Source organism: Bidens hawaiensis, unplaced genomic scaffold (assembly GCF_021521415.1).
Source record: "Bidens hawaiensis isolate Kalapana, Puna unplaced genomic scaffold, B.hawaiensis_p1.1 tig00005897_1, whole genome shotgun sequence".
NCBI lineage: Eukaryota > Viridiplantae > Streptophyta > Magnoliopsida > Asterales > Asteraceae > Bidens > Bidens hawaiensis.
Window position 1 is genome coordinate 1099907 of NW_027491387.1, and position 15211 is coordinate 1115117.

Genomic DNA, 15211 nt, shown 5'->3' on the forward strand with positions numbered 1-15211 from the left:
TCATTTATTTCCAACTTTATCAACAATTCTTGATAGAATTGAAGAATGTCATATTTTCACCCGCACTTGATTTGAAGACACTATATTTGAAGATAATTGCAACAAAATTGGGGGATAAAAATTCTCTGAATTTCATTGAAATTGTTTGCTTCAAAGCGAGTGAAAGACTCAAGGAAAATTTGATCAAGATCAATAATCTAAGGTTCTTCGAAGAGGTTTCATTGTTTGAAATGGTTTGAAGATGATTTACAAGGAAGGAAACGGGTTTGAAGAATTGAAGATTATTTAATGATCACATTGAGTTTATTTTAACCTTGTTAGTTGAAGTTGATCATTAAAGTTCATAGCTTCGTTCTTATGCCCATACAACTATATCCAAATTGGATATAAGATAAGATGATCTAAATGAACAATGGGAGACACTTAATGTGAGGGTGAGAATTCCAATGAAAGGCAACGGGATATAAGGTGATCATGGAAGTATTCGATGGCATCGGTCTAAAGGGGAGATTGTTGGGTTTTATATTTTAGAACGATGTATCGAATTATTATTTGGGTGAAAAAATATAATGTTTTATTAATATTTTTTGGTCTCAACCTAGGGTGGATGACTTAAAGACCAAGGCATGGACTACTGGTATAAATAGGTAATTTGGTCATTTGTATTAGCTAATGTGTTTTTGATTTGATAGTTTTCCCTCGGAAAAGAGTTCTCCCGGGTGGCTAAGCGTTTATGATTATGCATGCATGTATGTATGTATCTATGTATGTATGTATGTGTGTATGTATGTATGTATATATGTATGTATGCATGCATGTATGTATGAGTGTTCTTCATGTAAATCATTTGGTTAATGAAATATTACAACTACATCTATCTATTCGTGTTTCGATTACAATTGTTCATCCAGTTATTGATTGTTAATCGAATTGAATTCTCCACATCCGTCCATAGATCTTTCAAGAGTGAATTCAAGTTTTTTGATCGATTTCGTCAATCTGGATGATGCTACGGAATAAGATATGGATGTGGATGATGATGTTGATCCTGACTTGGAAATATTGAATGGAGATTTTGATGATATGCAACCAATAGTGTTGAATGAAGTTGATATTGTTGTTGCAGATTATGAATCGGAAAGTCCATTCAATGAAATTGATACAATGCCACCTCCAATTATGAATAAAATTGGAACCTCTCAACCAATTGATGATGACGATGAGAGGATGAGAATAAAAGGGAAAGAAGTGGATGAAAATGAAAAGCAATTACATCCCTTGAACACTCTTGAACCAATTTCTGGTGATCGCATTCTTGACATTGATGAAACTGAAAGAAGAGCAGGAATTATGTTTGAACAAAGATCAAAAGAGATGTATGGTAGGGAATTCTTGAATTACATGCTTTCTGATAAAGAAATAGATGAACAAAGAATCATTTTGGAACATATAGAAATTAAAAAAAAGTTGAGGGAGGAAGCTCCAAAATAAAATGATATGGAAATTCCTCAAGATATCCTTGAATATCTGTTAAAATTGAAGAATGACGAAGATGTATAAAAGGTAGCAAAGAAAAATCTTCAAAATGTTCTTGAAATGGTTGTACAAATTTTCAAAAAGAACCAGAAGTTGAGAAAGTTATAGAGGAAATTAATGAAAAGAGTGATTTTGAAAAACAAATTATGACTGAACTTGATGCTAAAAGGACCATATAAGATTTTGTAAAAACAACAACGTAAAAGGTGGTAGAATATATCAAAGAAAAAGGAAGAAAATGGTCTCAAGAATAGTAAAATATAAAAGGATAAGAAAGGGATTAGTTTCCAAGGCACCCGTTCATGATAAAACTGCTCATGATGAGCTAACTGATGTTGTGCCTTTAAGGCAGGTGGCTCCTGATCAAGACACTACAGATGAACATACTTGTGAAGATGAAACTCCAAAAGCAAAAAGAGAAATATCCGAGGATTTAAAACCAAGGAAGGAAAAGAATCTACTGAGAAAATTCATGAAATGAAGAAATAAAAAGAAAAATAAGCTGATGATGAACCATTGAATCCTTCTCCTATTAGGCATTTCAGTCCTGGAGATGTGTTTATGTGTGTACATACTGTACTAAACTATTCTAATGAAGAAGATGTTGATTCTCAAAGGAAGAATGAAAAGGTGCAAGAGAATGAACCACATATTGGTGCCTTAGATGATTTGACTAATGTTGATGACGATCACATTGATGATGAGAAAGAGACGGAGGTTGATAATATTTCACCTCGAATTCATATGACTCATCAACACTTTGAGAAAATTAGAGCAAGAATGGAAGAAATAAAAAGAGAAGATCCAAGAATCATTGCTCTAATAAAGTATGGAATGGATTTTGAAACTATCAAGGATCTGAATGACAATGATACTGATTATATTTTAGATAAGAAGAGTCAAGAAGAAAAGGAGAAAATAATTGAGAAGGAAAAATTTCTTGAGCAACAAATTGAATTTCTAAGAAGTTACAAGCATAAACTTGAACAAGTAAAGATAATGAACTCAAAAGATACGGAAAAGCTTTGCTCAGCTTTAAAAGAATAGAGATTTCTAGAAGATACCAAGAGAGAGAAGAATAGGAGAAAAAGAAAATGAAAGAAACGAAAAAAGTATTTAAGAAATATGGTGGGAAAAAAGCATCTTGTTGATAATGGATATTCCTACGATCTTGTGGAATCAATGACTAAAACAGAGGTAGAAGCGAAATTTCGGTTCTTGACTAAGAAAATAATTGCTGAAGAAAAGATCACTACTCAACAAATAAAAGAAAGAATTCAAGTTGAAAGAGCATCATCGTTCAAACCTTTTACAACAAGAAAAGACTCTAAAAGACAGCATAAAGAGGTTGAAGAACCATTATTCTCAAATGACATAATTGAGATATTGAAAAGATTATTGAATTCCAAAGGTATGACAAATTCTAAATTTGACAAATTGACTAAAGAGCAAATGAAAAAAATCTACTACAAAGAACTAAAGTTGTATAATGAAGAATTGAAGAGGATGAAAGAAGTTGACAAGAAAAGAAAAATGGGGATGATGGATTGAATCCATTTGAACTGAAAATTGAAGATGAAGACATACCAATAACATCATCCTTCAACTTCAAGAGCTTCAAGTTCAAGAGCACCAATTCTCAGCACATGATCCGAACATAGATAAGAACAACGTCCAGCTAGTAATGTGGACTTGCCTAAGATTTGTATTATGATCCGAAGACTAAAACATTAAGGGTTTTCATGTCCATTGGTTCTTTAAAGACTATTATCTTCAAAGATGACTTCAGAGAAGTCAATATTGAGCACCTAACTGAAATGGCTCAACTAAAGCTATATGATTATCGGCAAAGGAACATATATGTTGCAACACAACACCATGAGCTCTCAAAGTACTTGATAAACCGACGTAGAGATGGATTCCCAATGTTCAACAAGAAGAGAAAGTTTGAGTACACTGACGCTGAGAGAAAGAGGAGACAAAGGAGGACGAGTGAAATAAGATGGTCAAATCTCTCTTTCAAATAATCAAAGAAGCTAAGTAGACTAAGTACAACAATTAAGTAGAGCAAACCAAGTGCAACTTTGAAACCAAGCAAATCAATTGCAATATTGAAAGATTTTATACACATGAAAAGGGTTATGCATGTTCTGAACTCACATGTACAAAGAAATGGTAGAATCTCCAAGATTAAGTATGAATAAAGAATAGAGAGATTTCATTTAAGGAATTCTGATGGTTTACCTGTGGGCATAATTGTATATGATTCAGAGTTGGAATATCTGCATACTGATGATTTGACTGACATCAAAGAATGGGACTTACCAGAGGACCATTTCTTCCAGGTAGAGCTCAAGATGTTCCAATAGATGGCAACTATAGTAAAAAACAGAAAGATCAACAAGGCAAAAAGGAGCAATCATGCTTAGAAGGACGATCTCTTTGTTGCTTATAATTTTATTTTTCTTTGTAATGTTCTGTATTATGATTTGGTGTGTAATTCCCTTGACGCAAAATTTATAATATGCAATCAGTTTCCTTTCGAGAAATGTAATTTACTGTTTTTAAGGATTTGATGTGTATTTTGAAACAAGTGTATGTAATCTGGATGTGTTTTGCTGCATCTGATTTTGTTCCAATCCAAGGAGATATTTTTGGGTCAAGAAAAATGATATGGAAAGATTGGAATCTTCTCAACCTCCTTAGAAAAAGCTACGTATGGAACTCGAGCAAACTCAAGCACTCCGAGCAAGGTATTTACTAAATCGAGCACGAGATCTTATGCGAGTAAGATTAGCTTCTTGAAGTTTTCTGAATGTTAAGATTAGAGTAAGATGCACTTCGTTGAACAAAGTTGTTCTTATATCAAGTAGGGTTTGCATCCGAGAAAACACTTGATCATCTAAGCTTAAACCAAGTTCACGAGTAAATCTGGTGGGTCGAGCAATGATATAATATGGAAGGATCTCAAGTATGCCTGAAGGGAGGTACTGGAAATTATACTAAGTATTACTTCGAGCATAGTTCAATCTCGAGCAAGCTACAGTACCCAAGTACACTTAGTTTTTTCAAATAAGCCCAAGTCAAATACTGAAGAGATCCGAGCAAGAACTAGTTTGCTCGTGGGATATGTCCGAGAAAAGTTTGGATATACTATGAAGATTGAAGTCTGCTTGAGAAGACTATTTTATTTGAAAAATATTCAAACTAAAGTCTACTAGAAGGAATGCTTTGAGCACACTCAAGGATTACCAGGTTTACTCGACAAAGGAATAAATTTACTAGAAGACCTGTTTTGACACATGTAATTATTTTTAGAATGTTATGTAATGATTAGGGTTTATAGAAGGAATGACAGGGTGCCTATAAAAGGAATGATACGTCTCATTAATCGGACACGCCTCTTACACACCTTTTGAGAACTTTACTGGTTAGTCACTGACCTAGCATCCACACCTAGTATTCCACACCTAAAACCCTAAGTTTCCATTATACCTTTATGACAATTAATATAATGAAAATCTTTTGAGTTATCTTGTGTTTTATGTAACGATTCCGACGAAACCCGGTATACCCTAACCTGTAGACAATAGTTACGTCATATTTAATGTCGGGTACATGAGTTACCATAGTAATTATACGAGAATACATGGTTCACTGTATTGATCGTACGTGAATATATAATTCATCGTATTGAATATGCGATTAATCGATCGATAGTTATTGAAACCCGAACGAATTGAGGGTTCAATTATAGACGAGATATATGATATTTAGTGATGTTTACGAAGTATTAAAGCTTCGGGATAAGTGAATTAAAGCACAGAAAAAGAATTTTGATAATGGTACGTCGGTACATTAAACGAAACCTTTAATACCAGACCGAGCAAGAGATGATCGATCAAGCCGAAAAAGATGCGCGATAATTAATGATATGATGTTTTAAGTTAATAAACGTCATGGTTTAAGTTTTTAAAGTTTTTAAATCGGTTTTATATAAATTACATTTTTAAGCCGAAAAACGACCGTTTTAACCTCGTTTTAAGCCGAATTAGACATTTAACCGAAAAAACGAACTGAACCAGATTATCCAAAACATTATCCGGATATCCAAAATCCAAACATGTGGCCTAGAATGGAGAGGTGGGTCCCACCCCACCCCCGCTATGAGTTCCGATCGGATTGGGGAAAACCCCATAGCCCTTTATTTCTTTTTTTTCATCCAACAAATCAACATCCATCTCTTCCTCTCAAGATCATGATCCAAAACCGAGTTTTGTATCAAGAAAACAAGGTAAAGAATCGAGTTAATCATGTTTCCATCTTCGTTTCTTGAGTTTATTTGCAAGAAAATGAGGTTTCAATGATGAAAACCGATTCTTGCATGATCAAGTGATGTATACGGGTTATACAAGGGATCTTGGTCCAAGAAATGAATTAAACGAATCAAAAACGAATTTTTACGGTTAATTCTTTGTTTTTGAATCATAACCGAAACCATGAAAGAAATGGCTTGATCGTGAGTGTAACTTGCTTGGTATTGTGGTATGTTGGTTGTAGGTTCTGTATTTAGTGGTAGATAAGCCGGAAAGACGAGTTTGTAGCTTGTAGTGGCGGAAAACGAAAGGTATATTCGGTTTATGTTCGGTTTTGGAGTTTTTGGACAGATTGTTGATGGTTTAGAGTTAGGTCACGAAATTTCACAGGGATTATCTACACATGAAAACATGAGTTTTGTGAAGTTTTGGTAATTTTTGGATAAAGGATGAATATTTGGTGAATTTAATGCTCGGTTTTGGCCAAAAATGATGAAAAATAGATAAATATCATGCAAAATTCTGGAAAATTTCAGATAAGCTTTTTATATCATGAATAAGTCACACACAAAATTTTAGGTCAGTTGGAGAAGTCTAAGTAGGCTTTTCGGTTAAACGAGTTCTAGGGTTTTCTTGCTCGGTTTTAGTGAAAATGGCATGTAAAGAAGATTTTGGTTCTGGAAAAATTACAGGGGACTATGTGGATGGCAAGGGACATCCAGGAGAAATTTGGGATTTTTCTAAGATCGTTTGGTATTTACGACATATTTGGTGTTTAAATGGTGTTTAAAAATAGATAAATAAATTTTAAATATAAAAATTAATTATGGAAATATTTTTATAAAATTCCCCACTGTCAAAAAGTGATTTGTACAAAAATTTCAAGATCCGAGACTAAACGGATAATTATTTGTGCTAAAAAGAAGATAAAAACAAACTTTTAAAGTCTAAAACACATAAACCGGTAAAGTTCGTCTAAACGAACTGACTGGTGTATAAAAACCCTAAAAATGAACTATTTTCATATAATAGAGTTAAAAAAGTAAAAATGAATCATCCGAAAGTAATTCGGATGATTTGGGTATTTTTAACCGATTTAACAGTTTCCGGTACGCTAAAGACGGAAACGGGTCCCGCGGCCAATCGGGGCGTCTAAACCGAGCTCTAATTTCACAACTTTAACAAAATTATCAGTCAACAACTATTTTCGGGTCGTGTGTGACCAAACTCATTTTTGGAACGTAAAAACGGATAACCGTGCTAGGCACGCAAAATGGGAAAAATGACTAATAATAATTTTGACCAGTGGACTCTAAACGATATCACAATCTGAGTCCGGAGAAGTGTTTCTAGGTTAACATTGCCCTCAGAACGGGTACAGTGTTGGGTTAACAGTGTCCCCAGATGTACCGGTTAACTTGGTTAAAGTTATATTAATAATGAGTGTATAGTAACGATCGTAGGGATCATATTACAGATTGGACGTGTTAACTGATAATGATTGTTGTTACCTGCTTGCATGTGCTAAGGTGAGTTTCACGAGCCCCTTTTTCTGAATTATTTTCAAATATTTTCTCGGGGCGGAAGCATGTTACTATTGAAATGTTTAAGTACATACTGAACGCATGGATTTGCGTGTATTTATAAATATTTGATTGTACGGGAATCGTACGGAATGGGTACAGTACTGGGTTAACAGTGTCCCCAGATGTCTCTAGAAGTGTTTCTCGGTTAACATTGCCCCCGGAATGGGTACAGTACTGGGTTAACAGTGTCCCCAGATGTCCAAAGAGGTGTTTCTGGGTTAACGTTGCCCACGGAAAGGGTACAGTACTGGGTTAACAGTGTCCCCAGATAATATTATATTATGATACTGATTTATCAAGGTTTACTCAAATTGTGAAACTCACCAACTATTCGTAGTTGACCCGTTTTCTCACATGCTTTTCAGGTACAACTAAGATGAAGTGATTGCTTACGTGCTAAGTGCTTGATGTGTGTAAGATATGCGTGTGGGATGTTAGGATACATTATATTACATAGAATTATGTATCGTATGGTATGATGTGTTTATCACCTAGACGGTAATGAAATACGAGATAATGTAATTTGAAGTATATTAATGTATTTAGTTTTCTTTATAAACAATGTGGTTGATATCAGATGTGTCTGTGGCATCCCGTTTACGTTTCCGCTGCGGTTTCGGGGTGTTACAGAAGTTGGTATCAGAGCCATTGGTTATAAAGATTTAGGATGTCTTTAAAAGATGCCTAAAATATAACCAGTAGCTCAAGTATTATAGGATCTGAATATCAACTAATAATATATAGTGACGGGATCTGGATGAACTTGAATGGACAACTGAGTTATTATGGTCCGGAACATAATAACAGACTTGTCTGCACGAGGGAATTCAGGGGAAGTCACTGGGTACATTAATAGGTAAAAATGGCAACATATGTGTAAAGTATATAATATTATTTATACGTGCTAATGTGTATATATATATATATACATGTACATATCTTGTGGGTACATGTATTGAGAAATGGGACCCGGATAAGGAACCGGGGGATGAAATAATAAAAGTACCGAGGATGCGGAAATTTCTAGAGCATCGGTTGATAATGAGTCTGACTTATCGGGCCATAGTTATGATAGTACCAAGTTAGATCTCCCGTTTGACATTAACCAGAAATATCTAGTAACCGTCACTCCCAACAAAAATTGATAAATCCCTTACCCTACCAACACCGGTACCGTATATCCTAATAACCCCCTATGTTCACCCGAACCGCCAACCCTCACGTACGGACGGACCTGTACGTGAACCTATTACTATTCCGTTAAAAAATAAAAAAATAAATAAAAAAATTTTGATAATAAATGAGCAGATAAAAATAATATATAGAAATATATATATGTAATTCTCACTCTCAAACATAGGAGACATACCACCTCCAGATCGAGAATTACCGATTTTTGCGAACCTAGAACGCCTGAGGACATTGACTGAGCAAGTGATAGAGTTTCCCATAATAATAATTGATAATATTTGAAGGCAACCCATGTTGCGCGATTACCTTGAACCTTGTAACTCCCTATGTTATCCTTACATCCGTTAGATGTCTATACCTATGTATTCTCGAATAGAATGATTACCCATACCCAAAGAGGTGTGGGAATCATTATAGCATAGTTGGTTGTTCGTTCGTAGGTGGTATACCGTGTATGCCGGTTATACAAATAGACACGGATAGTATAACTCCGTGGTATGTAATCGTTGGTGCTCACAGTGAGCATGTATCGGTTATGCTGACATGCAGAAGGATATTGAAATCAAGCATATTAAAACATTAATCCTTATTGAGAAAGATCTATATGTCAGTTGGTGACAAGGGTTATGAAACATATTTAAACGTTAACCAACGTCAGGTTAAGTCCATGTGTTATTATATTTGTGGGACATATATATACTAGATACTGGTATGTGTAATATGTATGATAATATTTGGTGTGTATGTATACCTGCTGTTATGATTGAGCTGGTAACGAGTTATATGGTGAGATTAGTATTGATTACTGCGTACGGGATGAGTACGGCAGAATGACATAAAATGAGTAACTCCAATGATGGATATTGATATGATTCAGTTGATTGCTCAAGGATAGCAGATGATGATACCGAATGTCGTATCACAGATCACTGCTAGTGTTGATGCAAATGTGATCGCAGACTTATAGATCGAACAATCACATGATTATGAATATTTCAATTCTTAGTGTTATTACTAAGAGTGTTAATGTCCCACCGAATACTATTATGACTACAAGTATTAGTTATAAACTAAACATTGTAGGTTTCCTGGACGGATCACACGAGATATCCCGATATACACAGGTGCGGAATCCCTGTGTAGATCGTTACGGACGTAGAACACAAACACACGAACACACGAATACGATACGAACAAACACACGTTATATTAATAACTCAACACGTGATATAATCACAGTTACAGACTCTCGACCTCACGTCTCTTGACTCACGAACAATAACTGACTTACACGAACAACTTGAACAACTTCTAAACAGTAAGCCGTAACCTATATAAATACACGACAACTTCGCCTCAGGCGAAGTTGTCCATAACTTCGCTTGGTTAACAAGTTCACCTAAGCGAACTTGTCAACAACTTCGCTTGGTTAACAAGTTCGCCTAAGCGAACTTGTCAACAACTTCGATTTAAAACAAACAAATACATAAACAATATTACAGACTCGATTACAGACATTAGACATATGAACTACTGACATTTATGCACCAACAGACTCCCCCTTGGCAGTAGCTTCATATCTTGATCTTTCAGCTCTTGTCTCGTAATCCTGTAACTTCACGCGTGCACTCCTTCTCTAACACACACCGACACAACTCGTTGATACTTTCTTGCTTCGTCCTTCCAAGCTGGAATATAAAAGATTTTTTCTCGTTAAGCACCTTCAGATCAGCTTGCGATAAGTTAACAAGATGCATCGGATCGTAAACTCTAAGAATCTCTTGTTCATCCTCATCTTCCATCACTTCCTCCGCTGTCTCACAATCAACGAACCACCACTTTAGGTCTTTGAGCACATCCTTGGGCATAAGCTTCATCGGTACTTCTTTAAGGTACCGGATTGGTTTATACTTCATAACCATCCAAGGCTTTCCATCAGCTCTCAAACCTCTATCCTTGTCTTCAACAAGTTTCCCTTTCTGTGGTTTCAACAGCTCAAACTTCTTTTCCTTTATGCTCTCTTTCCATAAGATTTTCCCTATGACTCTAGCCATATTATCATCACTTCGATTGATCAACCCCAATCTGGCTAAGTCTTTAACCTCACACTCAGGCAGTGTGTTTAACGATCTCAACATTCTTCTAAGGTACTGAACTCCATCATATCGTTTAATCACGAAGAGCAGCAACTGCTCATTATAAATCCAGCATATAATCCCTTTCTTTGCTTCAGCATAGCCCTTAATATTGTAACTCTTTTTGAACATGGTAGGGACTGCCGGTTTCTTCGTTTTGACGAACCATTGAGCGTATCCTTCCTTCCACCTCGGCTGCTCTTCCCATTCAGTATCTTCAACTGCCGTCTGATCACCCATATCGGCCTTCTCAACCTCTGGAATGTCATGTTCGACATTTTCCTCTACTATCTCTCCTTCCTCAATCTCCTTCTCAATCTCAATCTGCTCACCGATCTTCTCAATCACATCACTCGGCAGCACATCCTCATCAAACAATATATCATCGCTGAACATATCATCATCTAGTTCTTTCAACGCATCAATCACGTCATCACCTATATTCTCATCATCAACCAACACCACATCATCACCACCAGAACCACCAGCCGCGTCGGCAGACTCCCCCTGATATGTGGAAGTACCAAGAGCTAGAGTAGTTCTTGGCAACTCACCACCTGCATCTTTCGATGCATTGGATCATCGTCTTTGTCATTCCTTCTTTTCGTCCTTAGCTCGTCGCCTTTACAGCTCATCTCCCCCTGAGATGCCAAGAACTCCTTCAAGGTATCTATAATTTTCCCATGCTCAACCAGGAGGGATGACTGTAGTTGATTTGCTTCTACGAGGCGTTGAATAGTCTTAGATTGCTCTGCCACGATCCGCTCTAGTGAAGCTATTCTCTCTGAGTCTGAAGTAGGCGTAGGCGAGACATCAGAAGCAGGCGTAACCGCAAGTGGTACCATACCTGATAACCCTGCAGTAGTGACGACCGTTGACTCTACAAATCGTGCAGCAACCACCGACTGAGTAAGCGTTGGAGGTGGTAGAGACACAATCTCCGGAGTCGACATCTGGATAGTAGTGGTAGATGGAATGCCAGCAGTTGATGTAGCCACCACGAAAACATCCGCAGCGCTTGTAACCTGTACAGAAGTAGGAACGATAGACATACCAGACAGTGCGGCCTGAGCGAAACGTACCCTTCTTGAAGTCTCTCCAGCTCCCATACCAGCACCTGTCCTTTCCCGTCTTGATCGTCTTATCAGCTTATGTATATCTTCTTCCTCTTCTGACTCATCATCATCCTCCGTTCTCTTTCTCTTCCCAAACGTTCTCTCTCGAGACACCATCAACCGTCTCCCCTCATTCATGATCTTATCCAAATCCGAGTCAGCCATCGACGTTGCTGCTCTAGTAACACTCACACCCGAACCCTGTGCAGCAGAGACCTGCACCTCTTCCAGCGGATCAACTCGGTCCATATCAAAGTAATCTTGACCACCAAATACTTCATCAAGATCAATATTCTCCTCAGCCGTCACAACAGGCACAGCAGATGCAGCTTGAGTTGCTCTTGCCTGTCGCGGTTGAGGATCTCTGAACTCGTCTCCACCAGCAGGAACATACTCTGGGTTGATTAAAAACCCAAACAGTGGAGTATGCCTTGGACGCAGCTCAGGCTTGCTCCTCGCACTCGAAGTGCGGCATTGAGCGAAGATACGCTTGCTCACAGATTCCACGTATCTGATCGGTCGTCTCTGAGGTAGATTCGGAGCCACATGGTTCAATATCATCTGGATGAAACGTGGATACATAATGAACCGCTCACGAGCCATCGCCCTCCTCTGTCTGTCAATCTCGTAAAAGACCATCTGACTAAAACTATAGCGTTTATTGTAAGTCAGTGCAGTCATTGCGGACTGCATGGTCGCAACCATACCGTCAGTGCCCGCCTTCCTTCCTGACATGAAAACTATCATGACGTGCATAAGGAAGTGCCACTGATCAAGTAGAAAACCCTTCCGTCTCTGTGTATCGCCTAATGGACCAGAATAGCCCATTCGGAGAAACGCTCCATCACGAAACGGAGCCACAAACTCAGTTGGGTCGTCCCTCGTCTCTTCTCCAAACCGTAACGCCACCCGAATCTGTTCAGAATTGAACTGAACCTGTTGATTGTTTACAGTCGCTCGCATGACCGGGGGCTCAACACGACAATCGTATTCTACTGTCTGCCAAAAGTCTTCGATATTTGGTAAGGATATCGGCAGAGTCGTCGTGATAGCATGAAAAATCCTCGAGCATATGAGGAAAGTAATAATCTCGCGGTAATCCTCAACGCCGCTCGCTTCCGGGTCAAGGGTGATGTACATATTGTGACCCGGGAAAAATTGCCTCTGATTGTCACCGTCGTCTCCTCCTGCACCACCAGCACCAGCTACTGCAGCCATATCTGCAACAAACGAACCAAGTTAGTTAAACATTAAGACTTAGCACAAGTTCGCTTTGTTACCATGAGCGAAGTTGTGATAAACTTTTTATAGGCGAAGTTAAAGGTGGGGCGAAGTTGGGAACAACTTCGCTTCAGCTTTAAGTTCGTCTATTTAACATTCAGTAAAATTGATCTAGGCGAAGTTAATGTTAACTTCGCCTCATCACAACATCGCCTCAGGCGAAGTTAATGACAACATCGCCTCAGGCGAAGATAAGCCTCAGGCGAAGTTACGGATAACTTCGCCTAAACCTTAAGTTCGCCTGAATCTGAATCGGCGACAGTAAGGATTATGGAACAACGTGCAGTTGATGATTTCGTGATTAAGGAATCCGGAAAACATGATGTTAAGGTTATCTAGACGATCAAAGTGGTTCTTAACACGTAAAAACAAGTTTTTGAAAAACGGTTGAATGGCCGACGATTCGAGGTTAATAACCGGGTCGAAACGACCTAAGATTAATGCCCTTGTACATTGATGATATGATATAATTGCATCTCGAACCTTGAATCGGTATGAAATCTGGGAAAAAAATAACTCGGAATCGGAATAAACACAAGTTCGCCGGAAAATAGTGGATAAGTTCGCCGGAAAAGTTGAGTGAATAAGTTCGCTGATTTTGAATAATGAACACTGTTGACCCTTAAAATCCTTTATATAGGGGCGGAGTTATACAGGCGAAGTTACAGATAACTTCGCCTAGGCGAAGTTATTCACAACTTCGCCTGTTTAACAACATCGCCTATATTTACAAAATCAAACCTTATAATTTGAACATTTTTCAATTAACTCTTTAAAACTTCCCTTTAAGAAATAAATGACATGATCAATTCTAAGTAACCAGTTAAAAAATCACAAAACTATCTAAGTACAAAAACTTTAAAAATTTAAAGTATAAGGGATCAAATTTCAGTCTAGTTAGGGACTTCCATGTTTTAGAAAAGATCCGAACAGGAATCATACTAACTACGTGACTGTCACATAGATCCGTGTTTAGCTGTATTATGACATATAGAGACAGGTTGTAAGCAGGTATAACTTAAAGTGGTTTTCATCGTGTCTGTGATACGAGTTAGGTTCGATTAAGCCTCAAAATTTAAGTGGGCAACAACTCAGAAATATTGATGCCTCCTATCTCTCCTCAAAGCGTATTTGGCTTTCCCCAAGTCACCCCGAATTGACTTAGACCCTTAGTTTGTAATTACTCTTCATCTGCTTCCCGTTCTCTTTCTTATTCCATGATTAAGAAGTCTTGATATCTTTAACTCTAGAATGTCTCAATAACTGATAATTTTTTATTTTATTTTTTTTTTATTTTTTTTTATCAAACATTCTTGTAGACTTCCGAGTAGTAAACAACTGCAAGTCCCGAATCTGGATCACTGCAGTTTCTTGAAACGCTATCTTCACGGGAATCAGAACACTTATGGGCTCGTGTATGACTGGGTAATCGCTTTTCTGCCTATCATTCGGAAAGATATATATGAAGACATGCAAAACTCTTAAGGAGTTTCCACGTAAAATCGAGTAGATTTAGTTTGTATCACATCTACTTTTACGCACCATAAAAAGTTACCATGACATACAATGACTGTCCTAAAGCCTTTTAAGCCTAATAACTTCACTAGTTAAGCACACAGAATCAGTATATGTATCATTTTCCAAGGTTGGATCAATTTTCTGTTAAACATAGCAAACGAACTTCTTGCGAAGTAGAAGACTTGAAAAATAATTTCATTTCCCTTAAAAAAAATTTTTGAATTCAATCGCCCGATCAAATCAAGTCGTCAGGTTAACGGCTATCCCGAAGATCCAATGGATCAGCTGGACCGACCACATACTAGTATGTGTCCTTCTAACTAATTAATATGACCGACTAATTTTAAGCGAAAGAATGAAAACACATCATAAACCGCCCCGGTCACTTTCAGTCATCTGGTTAATGGCTATCCTCATATTCTACAAGTAGAAAATGAGGACTAAAGCATATCCTAAGACATGTCCTTCAAACTGTGGTAACCGACATACTTTTAAGCGATAGTGACGTTTTTTTTTTTTCTCGTATGGTTACT